General features: G+C 45.2%; 1 pseudogene; it reads right to left on the bottom strand.

Moving 5' to 3' along the window:
- Window positions 1–1,229: 1,229 nt before the first annotated feature.
- Window positions 1,230–13,891, bottom strand: part of LOC100614986 (putative selection and upkeep of intraepithelial T-cells protein 1 homolog) — a 109,577-nt pseudogene continuing 96,915 nt past the window's right edge.

The following is a 13,891-nucleotide window of genomic DNA, read 5'->3' as shown; positions in this document are numbered from 1 at the left end:
CTCAATATACTTACTACTTAAAGCACCATGACACCTCATTGACCTCACTATTTGCATACCTATCTCTCCCCTGCCACACCACCCATCTCCCCCTCCTCCCTGATTATAAGCTTCTTGATGCCAGGGACTATTTTTTTGCCATTCCCAGCACTTTGCACAGCAGCTGGAGCATACTGGGTGTTCAGTATTTGTTGAAACAGTGTGTGAACAAATAAAAGGGCCCTTCTGCAATGATTTCTCTTGTGAAATAAAATATCTTATCACACTTCTACCTTCTCTTTCCTCAAGATGCCAAGAGGGTCTAACATCCCTGAAAGAGACAGCCTCTTGCCCTGGAAAGATGCCAGAGAGGGAAGCAGGAGACTTGAGTTCTGATCCGGATCTCTCTGCCGTTGGGTGATCCCCTGCCCTCCTCTGGACCTCAGTTTCCCCATCTCTACAGTGAGGATAATAATCCTAGTGCTATTTCCCCATAGAAATGTTGTGAAGCCCAAAGGTGAGACCAAAATCACTCATTGGACAAACTCCAGGCAGGGTGGGAGTGTTGGCTGGGTAGATGTGGTCATCTGCCAAGTGGCCATGCTGAGGCTTTGGGGGCTCTACTCCCACCACCAATGGGGTCCTTCTCAGAGACTTGCACTCTCTTCTTCCAGCTCACTCATATTGTGGGGCTCAGAGAATGTTAATTATTAGGGCCCAGCCCACATGGAGGGCTTAAGATGAAAGCAAGCTCAGAGTGTAAAGTCTAATCAATGCCCCACACTTGGCGTCAGGGCCTCGGCTTGGTCTGCTTGGAGATGGATCATTAATCTAGACACTCCGACTTGGAACACTGGGCACAGGAAGTCCTGAAACATTCCTGACCACCCACAGCTCAGTCTGTCAGCCCCACGAGGCAGCCAGTCCTGCCACTGACTTGCAGAATTTTACCATCTCAAAGAGCAGCTGGTCTAGACTCCCACCCAGGGCAGAAGTACAGGTTCTGTTTGTACACTCACCATTGTCCAAGAGCTCATTACCCGGAGTGTGTGTGCTTGAGGAGTGGCGCTGGACTTAGAGTGGACAGATACATGTGACTTGAAGCCCTGCATTCCCCTTCTGTAAAAGTGGGATGAGGTTATTGACCTCACAGGATCGATGTTAGAAATAAATTAATTTTCTTGAAAGTGTTTTATTTCAAGATTTATGAGAATGATATTCACATGTGAGTTGCTATTATCATTCTTGACATTATAAGCTCCTATCCCTGGGATATATTAATTTCTTCATCCCCAGAGTCATCTTCTACAAAGAGTGGCTTCTCTGGTTGAACACTTTATGACCCCTAGGGGGTTAAATATAAAGTAAAGACTCCCTTGCCTTGCACCCAAGGCCCTTCTCTCCCTCATCAACTGAATCTCTTGCTTCTCCCCACCCATCAACTGCCCCCTGAGACACAGCAAACTGATCTTTTATAGCTGTTAGCTTGGTGCATTGAAGCTCCCATCCCCTTTTCTCTGAGAGAATTTCTACTCATCTTTCAAGGACTTGCTTCAAATGTTCTGTCTTCTGAAAAGCCTTTCCAGTTCCCTATCAAAAACCTCTGGCGAAGTTATTTGTTGCTTCCCCTGGCTTCTCATGACATGTAGCTCTTACTATTATGGTACCAGAGTATAGTATTTAGGTTTTAGCTATTTTTCTTCTTGAATGAATAAATAATATTAAAATGCAACTTTCCTGGGGACTGGCATTTTAATTATGGTCATTGGTTCCTTGGCATGATTTTTTTAAACAGCCAAGTACCTGGGCTCTGGAAAAAATAACTCTAGAATCTAAGAGATCTGGGTATGAATCTATTAGACTCAACCTCTTCAAAGCCGTGTGACCTTGGATGTCATTTTATCTCTCTCAGTCTGTTTCCTCATTTGAACAAAGAGGAATTTAACAAAGCCTACTTCTTAGGGTTCTTGTGAGGATTATAAGAGGTATCTACACTGAATAGTAGAATATCTCATCTTGAGATATCAGTCATGCTATCTGGGTCCCAGCTCTGCCTCTCTGGCTCTCTCTCTGTAAGATAACATGATCCGACTATCTCTGCAAGATAACATTTCTCAAGCTGTGATCCTTGGTCACAGAGCTCTACCATACAGGCCATGGCTTTCTGAGAGGCCATTCTTGGCCTGTATCACACAGCTTCATTCTTACTGATTTCTTAGGTAGTCTGGTTTGTAAAGGCCCTTTGCCTCTGATCTCTCATGATGCCATGATTTCATGAGTGAAGCAGGTAACTAGAAAGAATTGTGATGAGGGAACAAGGAATGACAAGGGACAAGAGGTTGAGAGACTTGCCTGGTCATGTCCTAGGCCATGGTTTGAGAATCCCAGGCACCTGGGGAGGTAGAGAGGACAGAGCTTTGTCTGTCTTTGCATATTGCCTTACTCATGCCTTGCATGGTGTCCAGCAAAGAATAGGTGTGAAGTGAGTATCTGCTGAATGGAGACAAGGGGAGTCCACAGGAATAGTTCTTCAGACCAGATAAACTGAGATGATGCCCAAACCAACCAGGCCTGTCCCAATGACTGTCTTGGGGGAAGACCCATTGAATTCACTCACTCAGCCTAGAAGACTCAAATTCCAACCTCAGTGGCCACTACAGCAGATCACATTTTCACATTGGGATACAGAGACTTCCTAGAGAGGTGCAGGTCTGAGGAGAGAGAAGGGCCAGAAGAGCTTCCTGCTCAGGGAAACTGAGGTAGGCAGCAGTTTCCTGAGATGACACTGAGCATCTCAGAGGAGGCATCAGGAGCATCTGAGTAGAGACAATGTTTGAGAGAACTCTGGAGGCTCCCGAACCTTTGTCCTGTGTCTGTATCCACAACTGCTACTTCAGGTAGGTCTTCAAGGGAACTAGCCATAAACTCTGAAGTGGAGAAGGACTTGCAAGGTCAGGTTGTCTACAAGGAATGGAGAGTTGGGAGGCCAGAACTCCTCCCAGAAAGGAGCCCAGGAAGATCATTGATGAGGACAGAATTCCAGAGCCGAGGAGGGCAGCAGGCAGAGATCCTGGGGTTTACAAGAAAGAAGAAACACGAAGAGCATTGGGGAATAAAATGAGCCTTGTCGGCCACCCTCATCACTGACATTGTAAGCTCACAGAGAACAGGACCGGGGCTCCGTGTGGTTTAGAGGACAAAACATGGGGGCACTCCGCTACCAGCATGGGCTCTGCATTGTGCTTTGCAATTAGTGGATGCATGAAAAACACTCCTTGAACTCAATTTCCCCTCTTCCATTTTACCCCTTTATTTTAAGCTCAGATCTTCCTCCTCCAGATGGAGTTCTCCCATCTGATTACAGAAACTGGAACAGTGAATACAGAAATCCTAGGATGTTGGAATTTTAAGAACGTTCCACGATGCCAAGAAAAATAGCTCTGTGATGAACCAATGGCATCATGATGGCAGATCTGGAAAATACATTCGACTCTGTCTGAGTCACAATCTTATAGGATCACAGAAACCTTGAGTTCATCCAGTCTACTAGATGGAGAAGTGGAGGCCCTGGGAGGGGCAGAACTTTCTGGTAGCAGAGACAGGTCTGGAACCAAGGACTGGCCGCTCACCCGGCTCTGATCGGATGCCAGACCTCAGCTGTCGGGCTCTTCTAAGGGCTGTCTGACATGTGTAGCTTTACCTTATCAGGAGGAAGGAAAGATGACAGGGGGCAGTCATTCCTGGCCAAGCATCCATCAAGACCCACATAAATATTTTCCCAGCATCTGCATGGCCGGCATCTAGTTGGCTAGGTTCCAGGTGACAGTAAATAATTCAGATGACTGGTTGCTTCCTGGCCACTTTCTTGGGTGTGTCTTCTGACAACTGTGTTTTCTTGGAATGAATGTTGATGAGACCTTGATAAGGGCAGTATGCCAAGCCCTTCCTGGACTCTCTGATGGCATTTCTGGTCAGGAAGAAAGTACCCTTGGGGACTTGATGTGTCAGCGTGCTTGGGGTAGATTACTTTCACTCAGTCTGAAAGGCCTTTCAAGTGGGGCCAGGAATTAGTTTCAGGGATTAGGGTGGGGTGAGGTTAGAGACTCCGGAACAAAAAAGTCAGAAGAAATCAACTCAATTGAGGTAAAATGGGTAAGTTTGACCAAAGGCATGTTGGGGTCTTGGCAGAGAAGTTGGTGGGGGAAGACAAAGGTGGTATTGGAGCTGGCATAGCCTCAGGCTATCAGTGACCAGTTTTGGAGATCAAAGTTCAGGAGGGGGTGTGGTATTTAGGCCCCATCCATTCTGATGCCTCATCCAGGGCCTCTGACTAGGGTTGGCAGTGGGTATCTCAGGGACATGCATGGCAGTCTTGGAAGGCAGGTTCTCCATGTCCTGTCTGGTTTATAATAGGACGTCAGTCAGCGATTTGAGGAAACGGGAATAGAGTAGATAGCAGGAAACATCTGAAAGAGTGGCAGGGCTAGAGAGTCTCAGTGCAGTTGAACCTGAGACAGGCCTTAGGAAAATCAGACAAATTCTAGATCTCAGCCTCCAGTAGGAGGGGCTCATTATCCTCTCTGTATTAGACAGGGTGGGCTCAGGATCTGAGGAAGCGGGTCTAAGTGTGCGACATGAAGGCCTTCAGTTCCTATACTTGTTCAGGGTGAGGGAACCAGGCTGGCATTGATGCAAAGACCAAGTGTTCTGTCACTGAAGGAAAAGCACGTTGTGTCTGCGAGTGGATGAGGACGTAGAATCCCAAATGGCGGGAGCTGGAAGGACCCATACCCACAAGGTCTTGCCTGGGCCTCACAATGAAATTATTGGGACCCTGTGTCCCATATGTCTTGATTTCCAGCCTCCAACCCCATATGGTTGCTCTTGGGACCCAGTAGAGACCACAGTTGCTCTACCCCTGAGAAAGGCAGGCAATGGGATTTAGGAGGCCCAATCTGACTTCCTGTATGTGGTTTTTGATGATTAGGAATAGGACTCTTCAATCTGCAGCATGGACTTATCACCCAGGCATTTGATAAAACTGTTTTGAATCAGCCCATAATCTAAACCTGTACATTCTCTAGGGATGGAATTCCTAAATTCACTTCTTCCTAAACTACTGCATGCACATTTGTTCCGATTTTGAAAGGAAATGCAGAATCGTTGAAAACGATGGGCATTGGAATCAGATGGCTTGGGTTCAGGTACAGGTTGAACCAACTGTGTACTCTTGGTCATACCCCTGAATCTCATTTTCTTCACTGGAAAAATGGAGAAAGGGTCATCGGAAGGCTTACATGAAGTAATGTGCCTAAAGTGCCAAGTACAGCTCCTGGCACAAAGTAGATGCTTAATAAGTGATTGCTGACTTATGCAATATTTTGTTAAGCAAATAAGACCTGGGTTCTTATTTTAGATCCACCGAAATCAGCCTATGTGTCTTTGGGCAGCTGCCTCTCACTCTGAGCCACAGTTGTCTTCAGTAACATGGGGAAAATAATGGCCTCCTCACAAGGCTATTGAGAAGTTTTAATGAGATGCTTGTAAAGTCTCCCAGGCTCCTGGTTCTCAGGTTTAGGGGAAACTGCCTTATTGTGTAAACGATTGGAATGTGTGAGCTCACTTTCCACATCCTAACGGATATAAAAGCCTCTGATTCTAGGCTAGAAGCATTCCCCTGCCCACCTCATCCTTTTTTTATTTTTTTTGAGACGTATTCTCACTCTGTCACCCAGGCTGGAGTGCAGTGGCGCGATCTCGGCCCACTGCAAGCTCCGCCTCCTGGGTTCACGCCATTCTTCTGCCTCAGCCTCCTGAGTAGCTGGGACTACAGGCGCCTGCCACCACGCCTGGCTAATTTTTTTTTTTTTTTTTTTTGTTAGTAGAGACGGGGTTTCACCATGTTAGCCAGGATGGTCTCGATCTCCTGACCTCGTGATCCACCCGCCTCGGCCTCCCAAAGTGCTGGGATTACAGGTGTGAGCCACCGTGCCCGGCCCCACCTCATCCTTTATTCCCCTCTCCCTAATTCAGGTGTCATCCCCTCTCACCTGGACGGCTCCACCTGCCCTCTCACAATCTCTCCCCTGCAGTGTCTCTTGCTCCAGCTGATTTTCTCCACAGCAGAAGGACACCTAGAAGGCAGAAACCTGACCACTCTGCCCTCCTGCTCAAATCCTCCTGGCATGGCATTCAGGGTTCTCCATATTCGAGCCAGGCCAACCTTTCCATTTGCTCTCCCAGATTCTTCCTCGCAGATGCGCAGTTTACATTCACATTTACGCACATCCTCATTAGGAAAAGATGCCTGGGCTCAAAAGCCGTAGGTGTATATTCTGGCCCTTCTTTGGCCATCTGGTCACCTTATACACACTGTTTCCTTTCTCTGGTTCCATATCTGGAATGTTAAGGATTGAACTAGATGAAAGCTCAGAGTCTCCTATAGTTTGAATGTTTGTGCTTCCTCCAAAATCCATGTTGAAACAGAATCCCCGATGCAACAGTACTAAGAGGTGTGGCCTGTGGGAGGTGATTAAGTCATGAGGGTTCTATTCTCATGAATGGGATTTGGCCCCTTATGAAAGAGCTCAGGTTGAAGGGAGCACTGTCTCACCTTCTGCCTTCCACCATGTGAGGACGCAGTGTTCCTCCCCTCTGGAAGACGCAGCAACAAGGCATCATCTCAGAGGCAGACAGCAACCTTTACCAGAGACCAATGGCAGTGTTTTGATCTGGAACTCCCCAAACTTCAGAACTATAAGAAATAAATTTCTGTTCTCTGATACTTTGTTATAGCAGCACAAATGGACTAAGACAGGGTCTTTCAGCTCTAAGGTATTTTAACAAAATTTGATGCCCTCTAGGGTGACCAAGAATTGTTTCTTTCCTTTTTTCTCTCACCACACATAGGTACAAATACACGGATTCTCAAACACTCACATGCAAACTCTTACACAAGTACACACTTCCTAATACATAAGGACATGTGTTTTCACACAGATATTCTCACATATGCACTTAATACTCCATACACTTAAGAACTCATGTTTTCTTATAAACACTCTTACGTACATGCAAATGCTAGTCTGTCTTGTTCTCCACTGAATCTCCAGCATCTAGAGAGCAGAGTAAATCCTCAAAACTCATTCCTGGAATGAATGAATAAATGACCCTCTCTGCCCACCATATTGACACAGGCGTTCACACACATCACTTTTGTATATACAAGAAATAAGATGTGCACACTCAAAAGTGTGAGTGAATGCTGACATACATTAAATATGCCCAGCACAATCACTCCCACCCACAGACTCACATTTTATATCTCCTTCAGGGGCCCTCCCAGGAGCTGAGCTAAGGGAGACCCTTTTCTCGGTCATGCTGAAGGTTTCCTTGTTGTCAGGTTTGACTCCAGGAACATCCAAGGACCTCGCTTCAGATGTCAGAGATAACACCACAACCTTCTATTTGGACAGTCCTTTGTAAAAGTCAAATCACTTTATCAGATGATATCCCACTTGATCCTCTCAGCAGACCTGAGGGAGGCCTTTGAGCTGGGGTTATCCTCTCCATGTTACAGACAGGGTAACAGAGACCTAGAGAGATTAGGTCATTTGTCCAAGGTCAGAAAGCCAGCTAGTAAGTGAATCACCCAACCAGAACCCACGCCGCCTGCTCCCCGCCCCCGCTTCCCCCGTCTCGGGCTCTTTCCGTTGCCTCTCCCAGTGACTGGTTTAAGAGGATTATTTATTCTTCAGTTGTTTTCGCCCCCTAATTTCTGTCTTTCTTTATCCTTTTTTTATCCCCTGTTTCCGCCTCCAAAGAGTAGAGTTTCAGTAGGGAGTAAGGGAGGCCAAGTTCACCATCAGAAGAAAAATCTAAAAGTATCTTTTCCTTGTAAATCTCAGCCAAAATTCCTGCCAAATAAAATGAGAACTTACCACACTCGCACGCACCCACCTTCACAAAGAACCAACTTAACTTGCAAAAGGAACAAAGTTAATAAAGTTAATATCTACTGCAGAGAACAGAGTAAGGCCCCTCTGGCCATGTAATTTGCCAACTAATTAAAAGTTATTCAGCTTTATAATTTCAAAAATTTGCATCACTTTTAGTTGCTTGGAAGGAATTGGTAATGTGCAAGCCTATTCTGGTCATTTTGGCTTTGGGCGAGCATGTGGGCCAGTCTGCACCATTTCTTTTCCACAAAGATGGCACTGTGGGAAGCCTGGGGGCTCCCTTTGGGGCTTTGTGGATGCACCTGTAGCCTTGCTGGCACCACTCTTTCCTGGTTCCAGCAGCCCTCAGGAGAGATGGTAAGGCAGTGTGACAAGATCACTGGCTTTGGAGTCAGGCTGACTGGTTTGAATCCCAGCTTTACCCCTTAATGGCTATATGACCATGGACAAGTTGTTTAACCTCATGGGCTTCAATTTCCTCATCTATGAAAAAGCTACTGATACCACTACCTTGGAAGGTTATTATTAGAATTAGGGCTAGCTTATATCCTAGCACATAGTAGATGCTCAATAAATGGTAGATACCATCAGATTGGTCAACCTAGCACTTGATTCTACCCTGTCTTAGGTTTCTAGGTGGAGGTTGTGTGGAGGGAGTAATAGGATAGTTAGGGAAGAGGGACAGAGGAGAACCAGGTTCCATGCCTGGCTGTACAATGGATTTGGGAAACTAACCCCTCTCTGGTCTCTGCCACCCCATCCATACATCTCTAAGGGGCTTTCCAACCCTGTGACCTGCATGTTGGCCAAGGATTAAGACTGGGTCTCCTCCTATCTCTACCCTTGGGTTAGAGAAAAGGCCAGAAACACAGTATCTGCTCGAAGACAACCTAGCTGTTTGACTTTGTCCACTGCTGGTCAACCAAGTCAAGAGACATGGTAGATGCAAACTCAGATATACTCAGGTCAACTGTGTTCAAGGAAGGGATGACAATGTTATCTCATGTAACTGTTACATTGAATAAGCCAGACTCACGGGGGAATAATCAAGAAACAACTTTCATCAGTTATTCTACACTTCTGAGTCTCTTTTGTTCTTTTTGATGAAATCTGGGACTTGCTTTATGACTCTTCTGTTTTCTCTTAGGTAATACAAATTTCCCCATCTGTCTTAAATCACAAAATATTGTTTCTGCTCGGTAATTAACTTGTCTAGGATACTACTATTACTCATCTTAGTCCATTTTGTGCTGCTATAGCAGAATAACTGAGACCGGGTAATTTAGAAGGAAGAGAAATTTATTTCTTATGGTCTGGAGGATAGGAAGTCCAAGATCAAGGAGCTGGCATCTGGCGAGGGCCCTCCTGCTGCATCGTCCCATGGTGGAAAGGCAAAGAGAGGGCAAGAGATTGAACTCCCAGCCTCACGCCCTTTTATAATTGGCATTAATCCATTCATGAGGGTGGAGCCCTCATGGCCTAATTACCTCTCATTAAGCCCCACCTCCCAACACTGTTGCATTGGGGATTAAGTTTCCAACACATGCTTTTCAGGGAACACATTTAAACCGTAGCACTACTGTTAACCTATTAACAATAATAGCAGTAATAAACTTCAAACTTCCTTTAAAAGCAAGATTTTTTTTTCCCTCACTACTTGCTTGGACCTGGAACTGCTGCTGGCCTGCAGTGAGAAAGAGGCTCAATCTCCTGCAGTGAGAAAGGGGCTGTTTCTTCTTTCTACTTCTCTGTCTATGTCTTGCTAACCATTGTGGATTTTTTTTTTTATATATATCTCTATTGTCAGGAATGGGAAGAGAAAAAGAAGGAAGAGGAACAGGAGAATTTTTACTGGACAAGTATAGAATTGAAGATACAGGGTCTCTTTGAGCTTGGCAGGCATTAACCTTACTTCTTCTTTCATTTGGTATATTTGTGGGTTCTTTGGAAAATCCCCACCCCCAACTCATGCAGGTGATCCCTGATGTGGGTAAATGCATTTTGATTCCAGCTGGCTCCTTCAGATTCCTTCCCCAGCCCCTAGGCATCTTCCAGCACCACCTGCCTCTTTATGCTGAGGTCCTTCATCCCACTAGATGGTCCTCTGACAGGGTTTAGGAAGACTTAGACCATCTCTCTCTCATGTGTTCCAGATCTAGTTCAAGAAAACACATCTGCATTCTCTACCTTGATAAACTGAGAATTTAGGTTGTCCCCAGTGCAGCAACCTCCCTTTATTCTTCTGTTGGGCAGCTGGTCAGCCGGCATCTAACCTTTTACATTTAGCAGTGGGAATCAGATTCTAGTTTACAGTATCCCCCAAATATAGGGAAAACATCATGTTCTCCACCTATCCCATTAAAGTCACTTTCCCCAGGCTTGAGTTAATGGAGGGAGTGGACAAAGACACACGATGTACTTACAGCTCTTTCCAGAAAAACCCTATCTGATCCCCCACTTTGTTCTTGGCCTCTCCCACCTCTTTTATATGCCAGAGTTGAGTAAGGATCAGCAAGGAACCTCAAAAGTAGTTTTTAATACAATCTTTTGCAGTTCTTACAGGTTGGTCCTACACTGTACTTGCAGAGGTGGTGTCCATTATCTTGGGGCCTCCCATGAAATGTGGACTAATGTAGTTTACGTTTTTTTTCCAAGGCAAAACTCTGAGGTAGATATTGCTACCTGTATTTCATGGTTGAGAAAACAGATTGGGAGAGGCTAAGCAACTAGCTCTAAGCATACAGCTAGTGGGGATTAAAAACCAAGTTAATCAGATCAAAACCTGAATTCTTTTCATCCTACATGAAGATTGAGCTTTACCTCTATAGCAGCTGGTGGATATAAAAATGCTTGAGGGCCTGCCACACAGCCAAGTTAAGCATCCACATCACAATCGAGTGTGACTGTCAGCTCCTTATTAATCTTGAAGCATGTTCCTATCCATGAACTCATTTGCTGGGACATCATCCAGGACAAGAACCTTCCCAATGCCCATTGAATTGCTTTTGAAGAACCCAGCAAATAAAGTATTTCTTGTGCTTGACCCAAGCATTGATTACCTCTCTCATTTTATCCCTACGGTTTTTAGTTAATTTCTTCTGCTTTTCAGTTCTGCTGATTATTATGTTGGAGAGAGACCCTCAATTAACATAATCTTTATAATCACCAACAACATGTATTTAAAAAGTGTTCATTTGTTTGTAATATCTGCCTTTATCTTGTTCATCTCTGTGTCTGCAGCAGTCTTAGTACATATTATTACTCCATAAAGGGTAGTTGAATTAATTCATTAGCTAAACAGAGTTAATTTAAGGGTGGGTTAGAGTTGGGGAAGGAGAATGAGAAGGAGGGAAATGCGTACCTATGGGAGCTGTAATGTCAACCAACAATGGCTCATACTCCCAATTCCCTGGGCATGCCTGGATAGGGGTCTGTTAGCTTCAACTTTCTCACCTGACCAACAGGGATAAGGGTCTCCGTCCTGTCAGCCTCACTGGGAGTGTAAGATGAACCTCCAACAAATCATCGAAGTAGAAAGACATAAAAAAGTATCACACATGTGGGTTTAGTCTGGGAAAACAAAACTTCTGACTCAGCCTGGGTCTCCTCAGACAGTGGGCTAGGAAGACCCAGAAAACCACTCTGGCCTGTGTGAGTTGCAAACAGAGGCTTCTACTTTCTGGGATAAATTATCCATGAGGCAGAGGCGTCAGGGCTGTCTGCTCCCTGTCTGGCCTCCTTTGCCATCTCACTTCATGAGGCATAAATCCCCAAGACTCCCCAGTCATTTCTTATCTGCGTCAGTGTTTATTTTTTTAAATTGTGTTCCGCCCTCTTTTCTCTGCTTGCTATTTTATAGGGATATGGGCCAGGAGGGCAGAATCCAACTACAAATCTCACAGCTCTCCCTGCTGAGACGTTGGGACAGAGGGAGTGAGCTATGGTGGTCTGAAGCGTAGATGTTCCAGCAAGGGCCAGAGAAAGTGCCTTGGGGTATTTCCTGAGAAGTGGGGCTCTGAGATTTGCTCTCCTGGTGTGCCCAGACCTCAGAATGCAGAATCCAGAGAGAACAGAGAGTGTGCTCATGAGAAAAGGACACCAGGTGTGCTATTGGACTCATCTCCATCACACCTAGCTGGGTGACATTGACTAAGCTACCGAATGTCTCTTAGCCTCATTTTAGTCTTTAATGGGCATGACAATAACTCTTAAGGTGATTGTGAGGATCAACTGGGATGACCCAGGCCACTGTGTCTAGCATACCACCTGCCATGGGAGGTATGCAGTATACATCAATTCCTCTTATCTTCAGATGTGATTGTGAAGTAACTCATTTATCATCTAATCTTCCTCAAGACTCTTGAATGTAAGCTCCTTCGAGGCAGGGACTTTGTCTGGCTTGTTCACCCCAGGATCCCCATCACCCAGTAGAATGCCTGACATATTATCTGTGCTCAATCAACGTTGGCTGAATAATGAATGAAACCAAATTCTCTGTATGATTTCCATAGGCACAGAGAAATTTCAATATGAGAACATCGCTACAGAGACATACAGACATTCGGAATCAGAAAGGGCTTTTGAACAACGTGCAACTTGAGGTCTTCTTTGTTGAGAGGAAGACACTTAGGTTCAGAGAGGGAAGACACTTGGCCAGGATTCCACCAGATGTTAGGGCTGGAACCCAGCTCTTCTGACTCCCCATCTGATGTTCTTTATACTACATTATGCTGTCAGTCATGTCTTTAAGGTAGAAGAGAAGGGTAGAGGATGATGAAACAGAAAAACCTAAGAAAAGGAAAGTGAAGGGAAAGAAAGCATTTCCACTCAAGTTGAGAGAGAGAGACAGATAGTCAGAAAGACAGACAGACAGACACAGATATAGAGAAAGACAGAGAGACTCAGGACTGGGACCTAAGAGGAATTAAATCCAAAACATACTATGTTACATGACAGACAGCCTGAGTGTTACTTCAGAACACTGAGAACTCTCCCCTTACCGTGGGCTCAGCAGTACCCTTGACCTTTATCCATGTGGGTCACAGCATGAGTAACCTTGGTAAAAATGGGGAAGCCTCAATTTCCACTAGAAGCCAACTTCTATTGCCTATTTCAACCTGGCTAGCAAGGCTTTGTTTTCCTCATAACCTACACAATGGTGCCACTACTACCACCACTACCCTTTCCAGCAGTTCAATTACTACTATAAAAGTTCATATCTTTCTAATGCTTATTATGTGCCAGGCACTGTCCTAGTATTTTACATGCATGAACTCAGTTAATCCTCATAGCCACCATCGTTTTACAGATGAGGTTAAGTAATCTGCCTGTGATCATCCCATTGGTAAAGAGAGGAGCAGCAGCACAAAGGCCAGACATCTCTCTGGGGTTAAAGCCCAGCACAAGCTGTCCTCATGTCTCACTCTGGCCTTTCTCCTGCTATCCTTTCAGAGGTCACCTTGTTTTCACTGAATCGAAACAGATTCTTCCATTTTATTCTGACGTGCTTTAACCACACTTCCTACTCCTCCATGTCTGCAAATATCCAAATAAAATACCGTTCCAGGCCCTGTGCTAGGGGCTGGGAATGCAGATATGAGAAATGGTGCTGTCTAATAGGGAGGCTGACATTTAAATGGAACATTACAAAGTAGTTCTTTAAGTACTAAAGAGAAGCATGACCCCAGCACCTGGGGAGTTAGAATAGGATTCACAGAAGAGGAGGAAATATTTCATCTGCCTCTGAGTTGAGTAAATGACCACCAGAAGAGGGAGGGAACAGAGAGTGCAGGCTGAGACATGCTGGTGCAAAGCAGGATTTGGGGGAACAAGTGGGGTTTACAATGGAGAGGGGCAGAACGTGAGACTGGAAAGGGCTTGAGGTCAAGATGTAAAAGATTTGAAGACCAGGCTAAGGGCTGGCTTTGTCTCCGTGATAATGCTTTATTGATAAT

The sequence above is a fragment of the Pan troglodytes genome, chromosome 1, assembly GCF_028858775.2.
Source record: "Pan troglodytes isolate AG18354 chromosome 1, NHGRI_mPanTro3-v2.0_pri, whole genome shotgun sequence".
NCBI lineage: Eukaryota > Metazoa > Chordata > Mammalia > Primates > Hominidae > Pan > Pan troglodytes.
Note: the sequence above shows the minus strand (reverse complement) of the source record. Positions and strands in the feature narration are given on the sequence as shown.